Source organism: Callorhinus ursinus, unplaced genomic scaffold (genome assembly GCF_003265705.2).
Source record: "Callorhinus ursinus isolate GAN/ISIS: 27379988/994484 unplaced genomic scaffold, GSC_fseal_2.0 scaffold4, whole genome shotgun sequence".
NCBI classification, from domain to species: Eukaryota; Metazoa; Chordata; class Mammalia; order Carnivora; family Otariidae; genus Callorhinus; species Callorhinus ursinus.
The window spans coordinates 128,175,866-128,191,433 of record NW_027397066.1 but is presented as its reverse complement, the minus strand read 5'-3'; positions in this window follow the sequence as shown (position 1 = coordinate 128,191,433).

Below are 15,568 nucleotides of genomic sequence, written 5' to 3'. Positions count from 1 at the left end.
TTGTTGTCATCAAAATTGTTATTTCCTTGCATGAAGGCTTTTCGTTTTCTTTCTCCATCTGCAGTGGCCCAAAGTGGCCCTTTTAGGAAGAGAATCTTCATCAAGTGTGCTTCTGTCATGGGCCAGATAGGAACGCGCGTGGAGCAGAAGGCAAGTATCTCTTCCCTTGGCGCTGCAAAGGGCTTCTAGCGGCCACCTGTTGTCCAGGAAATTCTGTCACCCCCCACTCTCTCAGTTGATTCTTTGCTCTGTGTCGGAGCTGTGCCTGTAAGCTCTCAGAGAAATAAAGAGGATGTTTATAACTTCTTGTTTGAGTATTAAGTTAAAAAAAACCTCTCTATCCGGCTCTGAAGTCATTGGCTGATATAAACACCCCGGTTTTGCTCTTCCCCCCTTCTCTGTGTAGTCTCTGCTCGGCTTTCGTTCTTAGTATGGGCCACTTGGCTCCCTGTGGCGGTAACCTCGCATGCAGGCCCGCACGCGGGCACAAGTGCCACTTCTGCTGGGGGTCACACCATTTAAAGGAAAGACGGAGAGGTTCTGGGAAGCCTCACTTGGCCTCTCATCCCGGCTCTCCGTAGTCCTGATTTTACATCTGTACTAATTTCCTTTCTTGATCAATAGATGCATGCTCATAAAATACTAAAACCATAGATGCCTAATTAATTCAAGCAATCGATATTCCTACCCATCTGTACCATCATGGTGGATAATCAAAAATTTGCACTTATTTTTATTAAATCAAAGAATAGTATAAAATTAGCTCGCTTTCTAATTCCATAATATCACTCACTGTAGATTCCTTTCCCTCAAAATATTTGAATGGATTGGCTAATTCACACTATGGGATGTTTTCAACTGTTTACCAAATTGGAAGAAGTCCAAACCAGATGCTTTTAAAAAATGCATTCTTTATAAACCAGGAAAAGATCCTAAACTCTGAGAGAATCCCAGATGTTTGGACGTTTTATCTGAACTGGGATGATAAAACCCTCTTGTCACTCATTTGTCAGACCGAATGATTTCTTTATTGTGACTGATAATTGCAAGAGCAGCCTTGGCTGATGCCATTATGGACATTACCTCTTCCCATAAACACCAATAGAAGAAAATTCTGAATTACTAAGAATGGTCCTGCTCTATGATTCTTCTATGATTACTTCTATCAATTTCTTCAGTCTTCAGTTTCACATTCCCAACAAATATACAAATACTGTCTTTCTTTGCTTGTAGGCCAGTTCACAGAGAGCACTGTTACTTAAAATTATTTTATTGGCTTATATTTCAAATGGTTATAAACCTGAAGACTTCCAAGCAAAGGAAATACTTAAAAACAATTTTTTAAGTTTAAATAGTTTACCCCCCCCTTTTGAAGGTCAGCTATTTTATGTTCACATTTTGTAAATTAGTCATTCAACAAATATTAATATGCTATTAACCAGTGAGAAGATAAGTGGCAGAAGCACTTGGTCAATAAACAAAGAAAAAAATGCATGATTAAATATGTGATAAATGTTATAAATGAAAAGATGCAGTGGGATATTAATGGTGTGTGTGTGGTGTGTATATGTGTGTAGTTAGGTAGAGAGAGGCTTCTTGGAGGAGGTCACACTGAAACCAAGGCCTAAAAACAGGAGGTAGACAAACAAAAAGAAGGGGGAGCAGGGTCCCAATTAGAAGGAACAGTAAGTACAAGGCCTTGAAAGAGAAAAGATGTTGGTATATTCAGTTGGAGAAAGGATTTCAGTATGGCCGAGATCATGTGGGCCAGGAAAGAAGGTTAGATTTTATTGGAAACACAATCTGTTTAAGGTGGTCAAACAATGCTGTATCATGATTCAATTCATATTTTAAAAAAATAATTCTGGTTATCTTTTGGTGGGAACAGGAAGTCAGGCCACTACTGCAGTGATCCGGGCAAGAGTGGAGAGTGGCTTACAGCTGGAGAGAAATTGTTGGAAGTTGAAAAATATTCAAGGAAGTAGAAAAGGCAAGATTTATTGAAAGCGAGAGAAAAGAGGGAGGGAGGAACAGAGTATGGCAGGGCCTTTTGGATTTAGCAACTGGATGGAAGATGGTACCACTCAATAAGATGGAAGAAAACTAAGGGAGGGAATGTTCTGGGGGTGGGGACTGGGTTGAATCAAGAGTTTTGTTTGGGGGATATTGACTTTGAGGTGCCTGTTAAGAAAGTTCTGTATTCTTAAGGATGGTCATGCTCTATGATGCTTTTGTGATTATTTCCATCAGCATCTTCAAACATCAGTGAAACTCAGGAAATGGCAGAGGCAGATTGATAAGTACATTGAATATATGATGTATATGAGCTTAGAGGGGAGGCTTGGTTAGGAAAGTATTTAAAACCATGGGTGTAGATGAACTGCCCTAGGGAAAGGATAGTTGAGAGAAGAAATTAGGCCTCCTGATTGAATCCCCAAAATCCCAAAATTTAAAGATGGTGTCAAGGAAGACAAGTCCACAAAGAAGCCCGAGGTGTCGCTAAAGAAGTAGAAGGGGCACCAGAAGAGTGTGAGGTCAGGTAGGTAGACAGGAGAGTGTTTTCAAACGGTAGAAGTGGTCCCTCATTTCAGGAGGAAAAATTTCAATAGCATGGCAGGAGCCAAAGCCATATGGAAACTTGGGAGTACCCAAAGGTCATGGTGATTTTAAATGCCTGTTTAATCCAACTGTGTATAAAGTTTAGTTTACAGGGGTGCCTGAGTGGCTCAGTCATTAAGCGTCTGTCTTCGGCTCAGGTCATGATCCCGGGGTCCTGGGATTGAGCCCCGCATCGGGCTCCCTGCTCAGCGGGAAGCCTCTTCTTCCTCTCCCGCTCCCCCTGCTTGTGTTCCCTCTCTCGCTGTGTCTCTCTCTGTCAAATAAATAAATAAAATCTTTAAAAAAAAATAAAGTTTAGTTTACAAGCTAAAATCCCCCTGACAAAACAAGTCCAAAAGTCAAGCAAAATGTCAAATGTCCTGCAGGATCCTTCATTTCTAGAAAGAAAGAGAAATAACAAAACTTATGCAAGAACTTGTCACATAAAAGATCTGGCAATGCATATAGTATATTTCAGTAAACAAATCAAAGGACAGGTTTTTTTTGTTGTTGTTGTTGTTCAAGTGGGTGGATTTATTTACTGTTAAATATTCCTGCATAAAATGTATGTACACTATGAGTGCAACTATATTTGAACCATGCATGTGGGAGGTAACCTGCAAAAAGGGAGTTATGACAGTTATATGATTTAAGAAAATGATGTTTATATTGCTACTATGTCATCTTTTTCTAAAAGAAGGAAAATGATTGATTTCCCATGACGTGAAAAGTAAGGAACTGAGGTTTCTATGGTTTCTGCTCAACAGGTACACACTTTTTTGGCTGATGGGAACTTCCCAGACCAGGCAGGTAAGAAATGGCCCCAGACCCCACAGTGAGGCAGTGTGAGGGGAACTCTAACCCGTCTTCCCCATCTGTGTGTGTATTTCTTTTTCCACTGCTCCTTTAGTACCACAAAATGACCAACCCCTGAAACTCTAAAATCTACTTTTCATCTTACTCCCTAACTTCTTTGGGACGAGATTAGAGTTGGCTATCAAAGCAGCATTGTTTATCTGCATGATTTCCCACTTTGATTATGTACACCTAACCATGATTCCATGGGTTTGTTTCTCCGGATGGTCAGAGGGGCTGGACCACCTTGGCGTCCCTCGCTGCTGTCCAGGCCCCAGCTGGACTGACTGCCCATGGAAATCAACCATGGGGGCAGAGGAGGGGTGGGGCAAAGCAGTTGCCTTAATGTTATCAGTAAATACTTTGTTTCTTAATTATTGGCAATTTCCCACCATGAACCAGCAGAAAGAATCTCAATTTAGTTTCCGAGGTCAAAGGTAGGGTTGGGCAAGAAAAGCAAGGAGCAAAAGCAATGTGGATTGATCTTCACCAACCTCTCAGCCTGGTGCTCGCTGAGGTCAATCTTAACATCAGTTTTTATTCACTAAGCATTTATTGAGTGCTTTGGGTGGTCACCGTGTTTGCTGCCAGCCAGATTCTTAAAGCACCTCACTGCGATGATCAATTATGAGAGACAAAACAATATCCGGATATGTGTCCTTTTGAAATGCAAATAACTGAAAAAAGTAATAAAAAATTGCCACTGCTTTTGTAAAAATCAGAAGACTCAGCCCCTGCTCCCCTGAGCCCCATTTAACACCTTTTGCAAACTCTAGCCACTCAATTAGAGGGAACTGGCAAGATGAAAGGCATAGAGCTTGCAGATTAAAATATATCTCAAGAACCCTTTCCATGCTCCAAGGTAGAAATTATTCATAGAATTATAGATGAACAAAACTCCCTCTTTTAAATTTAAAAACTGTTTAGAATACTGTTTTTTTAAACTACAAATTACTTCTTCTTCCTTATTTTAGATGTTTTATTTTAGTACCAGCTCCTCCTCCTCTCAATCACTGTGACATCCATTTATATTTGAAAGAACATAACCTAAGATCAGGCAGTAGTGATGCTATTTAAAAGACTGATCATTTACTTGCATTGAGAAAAGACACATTTTTTAAATGGCATGTTCAAAACTTGTGTAAACATCTTTAAGGAGCCGCTCCATGATGACATTACACATTCTCTTTCAGAATAACCTGATTTTGAAGCTCATTCCTTTTCCATCCATGACTTTTTTTTTTTTTTTTTTTTAGAGTAGGAGAAAGAGAGGGGGGAGGGAGGGGCAGAGGGAGAGGGAGAGAGAGAATCTTAAGCTGGCTCCATGCCCACTGGAGCCCGACACGGGGCTCGATCTCATGACCCTGAGATCATGACCTGAGCCAAAATCAAGAGTCAGACACTTAACCGATTAAGTCACCCAGGAGCCCCCTTCCATGACATTTCTTTTTTTTTAAAAAAGATTTTATTTATTTGTTTATTAGAGAGAGAGAGAGAGAGGAAGAGCATGAGAGGGGAGAGGGTCAGAGGGAGAAGCGGGCTCCTCGATGAGCAGGGAGCTTGATGTGGGGTTCCATCCCAGGACTCCGGGATCATGATCTGAGCCAAAGGCAGTCGCTTAACCAATTGAGCCACCCAGGTGCCCCTTCCATGACATTTCTTAATGTTCTCGTTGCACAAAAGATGCTCAGAAGGATGGGGGCACCTGGGTGGCTCAGTCAGTTAAGCATCTGCCTTCAGCTCAGGTCATGATCCCAGGGTCCTGGGATCGAGCCCCACATCTGTCTCCCTGCTCAGCCGGAAGGCTGCTTCTCCCTCTCCCTCTCTCTCTGTGCTCTCTCTCTCTCTCTCTCTGTCTCTCTCTCTCACACACACACACACTCTCTCTCAAATAAATAAATAAAATCTTTCAAAAAATTAAGAAAAAAAGATTTTCAGAAGGATGGAGAGATTAAAAAACACCACTTTTCAAAAAAGATGACAGCATGCTCCATAAAAGGGTAGAATAAAGACAAAATGGCATGGAATCCAGAGCCTGGATTAAGCCTTTCTGAGCCTCAATTTTCTCTTCTGTATAATGGGCGATAATACCAACACCCACCTCCTGGAGTTACAGTGAGCTAGGCAAGATAGCAGCTGTTATTATGAGGAAGTACATTTGGGATTGGATGCTCATGTGTTTATTTTGCGGGGGAAGTATAAACCAGTGGGACCCTAAAAATAACTCAAACCTATAGGGCTGTACATGTATTTTTTGATTCAGTGAAAATTCATACTCAGTATTCTAGTTTATAAGCCATGAGAGAAAGTTCAAAAGCCTTTGTGGAGAAAGAGATCTTACTGAAGTCTTCTTAAAGGACACATTCATTTACTCACTCAACAAGTAGTTACTGAAACCTACTACATCCCAAGCATTCGTGCTAGGTGCTGGGGAGTGATCAAAGGAGTTTCTGATCTCACCCAACTTGGATCTAATGGAGAGGAGATCGTGATTGACCAAATAACCACAAATAAATACTACAATCTATAAGAAAAGCTATGAAGAAAAATTCTGACTTCTTTTAAAATCTTGGAAAATAGAACAGACATTGAAAAAAACGCTTGAGAAGTATAATTTTGCCATTTCCCAATGTCTCAGTGCCTTTTGTAATTGATAGTTATGATGTTAGTACTTGGGTTCACTTGTTTGTGTGTGGCGCTCTTTGTGAAGATAAACTGTATCAAATACATCTCAAATTTTCAAGATTGGATTAAAATATGGAATCACTAACATGGCAAACTGATGAATCCCCGAAGCTACCACTTCATATCAAGGTCATGCACACATTTTGAAGGGGCAAGAAACTCTGGACCGGAAGCCGGGGGTGGACGCGGGGAGCGGAAGCCTACCGAAGGCAAGGACAAGATTCCCAGAGCAGTTGTCACGTCCCCTGGATGAGGAAACCCTGAGCCAGAGTGACAAAAGGATTGCGGCAGGGTTAGAAGGACTAGTCACGGCACCCAAAAAGCAAGTCTCTGGGGGAGGGGAGCATTTATTAGTTTTTACTTGTATTCAAAGAATTTATCCAGAAGGCCTCTGAGAAGTATTTTTCAAACAGTAGGTTATGACCCATTCTTGGGTCACAAAGTAGGTTATGACACATTCTTGGGTACCCACTGGCATTTTTTAATGAAATAATAGAAAATGTCCATGTGCATTGTCCATAGCAGAGATGAGGTTGTCTGTGTTTGGGGGTGTATGTGTGCACCAAGTGGCCTCTGGGGTCCAGAGCCTGTGTAGTGGTGGGAATTCCCTGAGGAATACCCTGTCCCCAACTTTTCTTAGAATATGGTCCTTTAAAGTTAAAACCTTCTCCCAAGCAAGTTGGGCAGGGACAAAGAGCAGCGCTCCTACCAAAGCTTAAGTCCAGGGATCCGTCTGCACTAAAGATGGTGTCTGGATGGGGGGCTGGCCTGCAAAAGTTCGATCTAGAAGAGTCGTCCTTGAAAATGAAAGAAACAGAGACCAAGTACAAGGCAAGAGCATTACCTTCCTTCGATGGGAAGGAAATATATCGGTTGGAATCGGTGATATCTGGCCATTTTTTAACTTGCAAAATGGCAACCTCCTTTATTGAAATTAAGAGGTGGGTTGGCCCAGCTGTGGAGAGGTCTCTTGATGACACAGCCTCATTTAGGACTTGACCTGTGAATGGGAAAGGTGCTGATAACAGAGAAAATTGGGAGTGGGATTAAACCATGGGCTTACATTCATATTTTCTCTGCTGGGCTGTTTGTCCTTGAGCAACTGCTCTGAGCACCTGTCAGCTGTCTGTAACTGAGGCCATTGTGTCTTAAACAAGGTATGCTTAGAGGGAGCTTCCTTCTCTCCTCAGCACCTTTATGAATAAGAAGGCTTTCTAAATACTATCAATGTTTTGAGTTTTATTTCTCCCACTTGATAAGATACTTCTTTTACTGTGGTTAAAAAAATTACTTTATATAAAAACTTTTTTTTGAAGGATCAAGAAGTTGATCATTTTATTTGCAGATATAATTTCTAACTTCTGATCTTACCACATTGATTTTGGATGACAGAGAGAATTCTCAAGGAATGGATAGCTGGTCTTCCTTCAAGTCCTTAGAGCATTCCAGAGAGGACTCCTTGATGATAAACAGGGAGGAAAGGTTGACGGGGTGGGGGGGTCCGGGGGGGGTAATGGAGGGTTGTACAGGTTTGGCAAACCATGGGGTCCCTTTTTGCTGAGTTAAGTTGGTGGTAAGGGAGTGAGAGAATAGGCTCTGAGCTGGGGATCCAGACAGATAAACTGTGGCGGAAGAAAGATTAGTAAAGCAGTAATGGAAGATGCCAACTTTCATCCCGGTGAAGGGCAGGTGGTTCTCTGCAGAGGCGGAGGAAGAGTCGCAATCTAGGGACCCCAGAATGAGGCATAAGCTGTCAAGAGAGATGGCAGATCTCCAGGATAACCACTGCTTTCTTTCAAGAAAGGGTCCACCCTGTCATTGCAACTTCAGCCGAGGTGTCCGATCGAGGGAATTTGCGTTCTTCCAAAAGCGTTTCTTAGTCGAGGCCAAAGGGCTCTTTATTTCACACGTAGAGAGAAAGAAATGTTCCCTTAAAACTCTTACCTAAAGTCGGGGCGCCTGGGTGGCTCAGTCGTTAAGCGTCTGCCTTCGGCTCAGGTCATGATCCCAGGGTCCTGGGATCGCGCCCCGCATCGCGCCCCGCATCGCGCCCCGCATCGCGCCCCGCATCGCGCCCCGCATCCGGCTGCCCGCTCTGCGGGAAGCCTGCCTCTCCCTCTCCCTCTCCCTCTCCCTCTCCCACTCCCCCTGCTTGTGTTCCCTCTCTCGCTGTGTCTCTCTCTGTCAAATAAATAAACAAAATCTTAAAAAAAAACAAAACAAAACTCTTACCTAAAGCTTCCATGTTGTGGGAAAAGCATGTGGGTAGAAAGGGGACAGACCTGAGTAGCATCTTTTTTAAAATGCTCACCACAGACTTGCTGTGAGCCCTTGGGTAAGATAGTTAACAAGTTAGGAATCTTAAAGAACTACAGTCTCTTACCCTGAAAATAGGGAAAATAATGCCTCTTTTGTAGGGTTGTTGTGAGGATTACATAAGACAAAGTTTATAAAGTGCAAGGCCATTGCTGGGTACCCAATAAATGAAGTTAGTATGTATGTTATGATCTTTCTGGTCCAACAAGCAGTTAAAGGAAAACCAAAACAGAGTATGCAACTCTTTTAGAACACCAGTTTTGATCATAATATAAACATTTGGGGCAGATTTACAGAATTCATAATTCAAGTTGGGGGTCTTTTTAAAGGCTTTTATGAAAGTGTTGCATGAAGCAGCTCAGACAGATAAGTGCAAATTCTATGGCAAGATCAAAGGAAATGTATCCAGTTTTAATTCTTGCATGAGGATCAAGCCTAAGAATTACTCAAGCACTTTGGTTTTCTTTCTTTCCACTTTTGCTGATTAACCTCTGTTTTATTTAATGTTGGCTTCTCTGTTATGGGTAATGCGAGTAACATTTGGAACAAAGGCTTAAAAATTATAGACAGTTCAGACTTAGAGCTGAAACATATCTCAGGGATTATATCCAGTCTAGTATATTCTAGATGAGACCCATGCAAAAATAACATGTCACTATTTTGTCATATTCCTATATCACTTACTTAATATTCTTCTTTAGGTCAATTGTTTAAAAAAAAAACCACATAATACCTACTTTACTTCCAAGCAGTAATATTCATAAACATTACAGGTTTGATAGGCTAGTAAAATAAGTACATAAAAGCATTTGTCATCTAAAATTCTCCCATGTACTACTGGTGGCATGGGGGGTCACACACTCAGGTAAACACTGATCACATACACCCCTCTATTTTATAGATGAGGACGCTGAGACCCAAAGAATTGAAGTGATTTGCCCAGAGTCTATGACTGCAACTCCAATAAAAGGCTTGATACAAGAATTTGGTAATTAAAAACCACCTAGGGGGGCGCCCAGGTGGCTCAGTCGGTTAAGCATCTGACTCTTGATTTCAGCTCAGGTCATGATCTCAGGGTCATGAGATGGAGCCCTGAGTCAGGCTCCGAGCTCTCCCTCTCTCCCAAATAAATTGATAATTCTTTGGGGGGGGAAGAAAAAGCCATCTAGGTATTTCAATAGTACCAATTCTTCTTTTTCACGTTTCCCATATACTCCCCAGAATCCAAGAGAGTAGGCAAAATAAGGATTGGCCTAAGTGAATGAGAAAACACTACATATTATATATAGCCCCTTCAAAAAAATATGGAGATGAGTCAAAGGACAAAGAACTAGATTTTGTAGTTTGTTTCTCTCTTAAAACAATTTTAATAATCACCTGAACATAGCCCAAAGCTGAACCATTTACCTCGGCTCGTACCCCTTTATGGAGTTTATTTTTACTGACCAGATTGAGGTCAGTAATATTGACCTTCTCCTGACCCTGAATGCCTTATTCGTTGAAACTCGAGTGTTAGTTCCTGTTTGCACCATTGTACCTTGTTAGAGAAGGTATTTCTATTCTCCAGAGAGTGAACAATAAGCTACTGTATGTTTGGTCTCTAGAGTTCATTTCTTCATGTTTTCATTAGTTTTATTCATAAGATTCTATTAGAGTCAATTGTTAAATTGCTGGAAACGTCCCCAACAAAGGACAAAAAGGTTCTTCTATAAAACAAGAACAGCCCATCCCCTGCCCAGACTTGAAGGACCATAAATTGGTGTAATAAATTGCAGAATATAAGCAAGTAACTTTTCTTCCTACTCTCCTAAGGGGCCTGGGATTTGTGAGCCCACATCTGAAAGTAGGTCAGCAGCATAGTAAAAAAAATCCTACTAAATACGAGTTGGAGTTCACTGCTTTGAAAAACTGTGGTCCAATCTAGTTAAATCAGAGTCCATTATGTTCATTTTGATGGATTCAGTTATCATACATAACCTGGAGTAGTTGAAATAATTGTTATAATTAATAATATCTCATTTAAGATATTCCTTTTTTAAAAAAAAAAATTCTCCTTTTACTTCCAGAATTAATGGTTAGAAAAACATTCCTCAGTTTATCCCAGAAGTTTCATTTGACTCAATTCCACTGTGGAGTCACATTTCCCTAGTGTCTTAAAGATCCTAGAATCCCTTTCTCTCTATTTTGAACTCATGGGAGCATTTGAATACAAATCTGTTTTGATTCATTACTACAAAAGCACATTATCCAAAAAGGTGTACTAGTTGAGAGTATGCGTGGTCATGTAATTTCTAGTCAAGAACACAAAAGCCAATACATCACTTAATATTTATTAAGAATTAAGGACCCAAAGGGGGTTAGTTACTAACAAAGACAGAAGCACACGTAATTCTATGTCAAATGAGAAATTTTAGCATATTCATTGGAGCAAGCATTAATCTTTTATGAATTGTACAATTTTAAATAAGGCAACATAGGGGAAATTACAATAGAGTGAAGAAAAGAGGCAATTTTGGGGAATTATAATTTATTGAAAACACATGCCAAATACTTCCCTCAGTCTTGATGAATGGGATTGAGTCATATTCTATCTGAGCTTCACATTGTTTTTCCATCCTACATTCTAGCAAAGTCTGAAAACAGCAACGTAAGGAGGCAGGGATGGAAATGTTGCAAAAATATTTGTTTTACAGTACAATGGATGCTTATCTTATTTTAAATTAAATGTTCCCTAACGGACAGCTGCTTAATGGTGTTCATGCGCTCCCCCTTACCCTTTCTTGTGTAATTTGCCCACAGCACTCCCTCAAAGACTACTAGAGAGAGGCTTTTGCTATTTAATTTAAAACACACACACACAAAAAACAATAGCCAACCATCTCTCTAACACACTGGTAGAATGTTCCCAGAACAGTTAAAAGCTCCTCTATTATACATTAGTGCCTTGTTCACTCCATGGACTCCAAGACAATTTCCCAACTATTTATTTGCTTTCAGCACTTTTCTCTGCAAACTCAGAAACCAGCTGCCATTCCCTTTATACCCTTAAAATTAGGTGGGAGTATGTCAAACAATGAATGATATAGGAAAGGGCTCCTAACTTTCCCATTGTACCTACGGAAGAACTCCTTTGGGAACAGAGAGATCCTCCAGGGGACACTGCCCCCTGCATCGGCAAAGGGCCACCTTACTGTGGACAAGAACACACTTGCCAGGCTGTGCCAACCCTTGTCACTTGCACTTAAAAATAAGACAAAGGATGAGATTTCTGACTTAGAACCAAGAGCCATGTTCTGACGGCGCCGTTGTGAATGGTACAATTTTAAATAAGCAACATGGGAACATTGCAAAAGAATGAAGAAAAAAGGCAATTTGGGGGAATTAGAATATATTGAAAACATATGGTGAATACTTCTCTCAATGCTGATGTATGGAGCCAAACCTCTCTGGTTATCCTTCTGGCCCCTGGAGCTGGATATATTTTTCGTCCACGCCTTGGACCCTCTCTATCTGAACACTTGGGTTCCAAGTTTATCTTGCCTTCTTGCCCACTCAGGACCCTTAGTTTCCGTAGCTAGCTTGCCCTGCTTGGAGGCCACACTCTGTCACTTCTTCCGGGTCAGTGAGCTGACCCATCTTACTGGCCAACCTCACTCCCTTCCCTCTTGTGTGTGGCTTTTGCCAATCAGCCAGGATAGTGTTGACCCGGGACATCCTCTGTCCTGGTTCTCTCTAGCTTATCCACTCTCTGGCCCTGACTTCCTGCTGTCCTAAACGGACTCCTGTCCAGTTCCCAAATTCATGAATCAAGGAATCCAAAGATACATTAAAATTCTGGCCTCAACCAAAAAAAAGAACAATGTAATTTTGTTTGAAATGTGACGAATGCAAAGTACTCAGGTAGTCAATATCCTTGAAAGTGATCATTTACGCCGAGCAATTAATAGCTTAAGTTGTTGGGAATTTCTCAGTACTGTATGCTGGAGGGACATGGTCCAGATCTTCAGACTGAGGGGAGAAAGGAGACAGAGGGTGGCAAGGGCCAGAAAAATGTGAAAAGGACTAGAAAAGGGGACCGACAGGAAAGATGAAAGGATGTGGGGTATTTGTTTGTGAGAAGAATTTAATTTGCAAGTTCATAACTCCCTTTAAGAATGTGACGCTACTCCAGGAGCTTTGGATTTTATTGTCCTCTCAAAGCTTCTGTTTAAAAAATACTACCGAAGGGACAAAAGATAAAAAGCAGAAGGAATGTGAAGAGAGTGTGTTCATTCTGGTGCTTTCTGAGGGTGGAACTGCAATGACTTAAAAGGCCTATCACGGAGATAAGGAAGTCTCTTGAGAGCTGCCAGACCAGTATTTCCTAACACCCTTATTTCCTCTCCTGTCTCAGTGTGGCCCAGTTCACATTGTCTAAGGATAAGTCATGAACTGTTCCTACTCTGAGACCCACTAATTCCCCCTTGAAGAACATGCTCCAAGGACAAAGAACAAAAGTAACTTCCACAAACTTGTTCGTAGTGGCATTATTCAAGTTGTAGTGACGTCTTTTAGGGGTCAGCCCAGCCCGTGAGCTAGCCTCTCTTCTGTGGGAACGCCTTCCTCCCTCCCTTCCCCAGAGGTGGGGCCCCGACGACCATGTTTGTAGTGGGCAATCCCCCTCATGATTTCCAACTCAATCAGGGTTGGATCTAATGCAAGCCAGGATGTGGAACTGGGACAGAAAATTGCAGGTTAATCTCTGTATGTGGTCAGAGTGATACAATAAACTATGAGGTAACTCTATTCCCCTGCAAGGACAGACAGTCAAGGTAAAGGAAAGAAGAATGAAGCAGATTTACCAAGAAAAACAGAGATAAACAAAGAATGGACTGTCAACTTTCTGGCTCCTTCCAGACGCCCAAACTGCATTTCTACCCTTTGACTCCGTGACACACCCCTCTATCTTTGTAATAAATTACCCTTTCAACTTAAAGTAACTTGAATCACTTCTTGTTGCTTATAACCAAAGTCTTAACTGGCCACACAATAATAAAAAAAATCAGAAGCAAAGTACCCAAAATAAGAAAATAAGTCAATTAGTGTATTTTAACATGATTAAATATCTTTTCAGGTGATTATCTACATGGAAAGATGCAGGCCGGAAAGCAGAATGGACATATTGCTTGCAACTTTTAAATTGTAGACTTAGTCAACAAGGGCTCAAAGAGGATACAAAGTCTCGGAAACAGTTACTGAGGGCGTGAGAGTTTCAGAAACATTGTTTGTACAGTATCTTTGAAATTTAGACCTCTGCCATTCTGTTTTTTTTTTTTAAAGATACCATTCCATTGTCTTCAGTATCTTACCTTTTTTTTAAGATCTTATTTATTTATTTGGCAGAGAGAGAGAGAGAGAGAACACAAGCAGGGGGAGCAGCAGAGGGAGAGAGAGAAGCAGGCCTCCCACAGAGCGGGGAGCCAGACGTGGGACTCGATCCCAGGACCCCGGGATCATGACCTGAGCCAAAGGCAGATGCTTAACCGACTGAGCCACCCAGGCGCCCTAGACCTCTGCCATTCTGAAGCAGTGATTTAATATCCCACTTCAAATCTTCCTCAGAAGGTTCATTATTCAGATATTGATAGCCCTCCATCAGTCTTCACGCAAAACTGGGAAGTTTTTCTTGAGTCTTTTTTTTCTCTAAAGGGCCTTTTATTGGGAAATGGTATTTACGAGTTACAATTCTGGGTATGCTATTTATTTGTTTATTTAAAAGATTTTATTTATTTATTTGACACAGTGAGAGAGGGAACACAAGCAGGGGGAGTGGGAGAGGGAGAAGCAGGCCTCCCGCGGAGCAAGGAGCCCGATGTGGGCCTCGATCCCAGGACCCTGGGATCATGACCTGAGCCGAAGGCAGATACTTAATGACTGAGCCACCCAGGTGCCCCTCTGTCTCTATTTTTGGAGCTGGAGTTAAAATTCCCAGGAAAGATGATGGCCGAGCTGACTGCCGCTCAAGACCCGGCACACATACAGAAGATGCGAACACTTGTTCCAGTTCTGGAATAGCTTATGGAGGTGAGGCTGACTCTAACACTTGAGGTGATGGCTGACACAGAGCTGGGGTTGCCTCTAGCTCCATAGGAGGCCTTTTTTCTGAGCCGAAGGCAGACGCTTAATGACTGAGCCACCCAGGCGCCCCTCTGGGTGTGATTTTAAAATCATCCTTACTTTTATGTGGAGAACGGAATAAAAGCAAGCTGAGTGTAATTTGAGAAATGGACTAGAAGATGGTGTGATGGTCCATCTGGACTACCAATAAGAGGAGTCAGGGCTCCTTGAAGAGTGAACTGATTAAAGGTCTGGCGCAAGAAATGTCAAAGACTAGCCTGGAACGTCTTACCATATCAGAGAGGAGTGAAGCAATCTCAGACTACTAAGGACGTGTCAGAAGGACTCAGGAATCCACGTGCAGAGACTTCCAGTGGCCATATGAGATAATTATATATTGATAAAAATAATAATCACAAGAGATTGACACAGATTAAGGCGTTTAGATCCATGAATTCATAATAAAATTAATTCAAATAATTAAACATGCATATGTAAAACCTTTGAAGGATACTAAGTCATTATCTACATTGAAAATCCCAAAGGATCATTTTTTAAAATCCTAGAACTAATTAATGATTACAGCAAGATTGCAGGACACAAGTTAATATACAATAGCCAGTTGCTTTCTTATATGTCAGCAGTGAATTTGAAATCAAAACACAATGCCAAAGTTGAAAATAGAGCTACCATATGACCCAGCAATTGCACTACTGGGTATTTACCCCAAAGATACAAATGTAGAGATCCGAAGGGGCACATGCACCCCGATGTTTATAGCAGCAATGTCCACAATAGCTAAACTGTGGAAAGAGCCAAGATGTCCATCGACAGATGAATGGATAAAGAAGAAGTGGTATATATATACAATGGAATATTATGCAGCCGTCAAAAGAAGGATTGCCATTTGCAATGGCAATTCCAATGACGTGGATGGAAAGAGGGTACTATGCTGAGCGAAATAAGTCAATCAGAGAAAGACATGTATCATATGACCTCACTGATATGAGGAATTCTT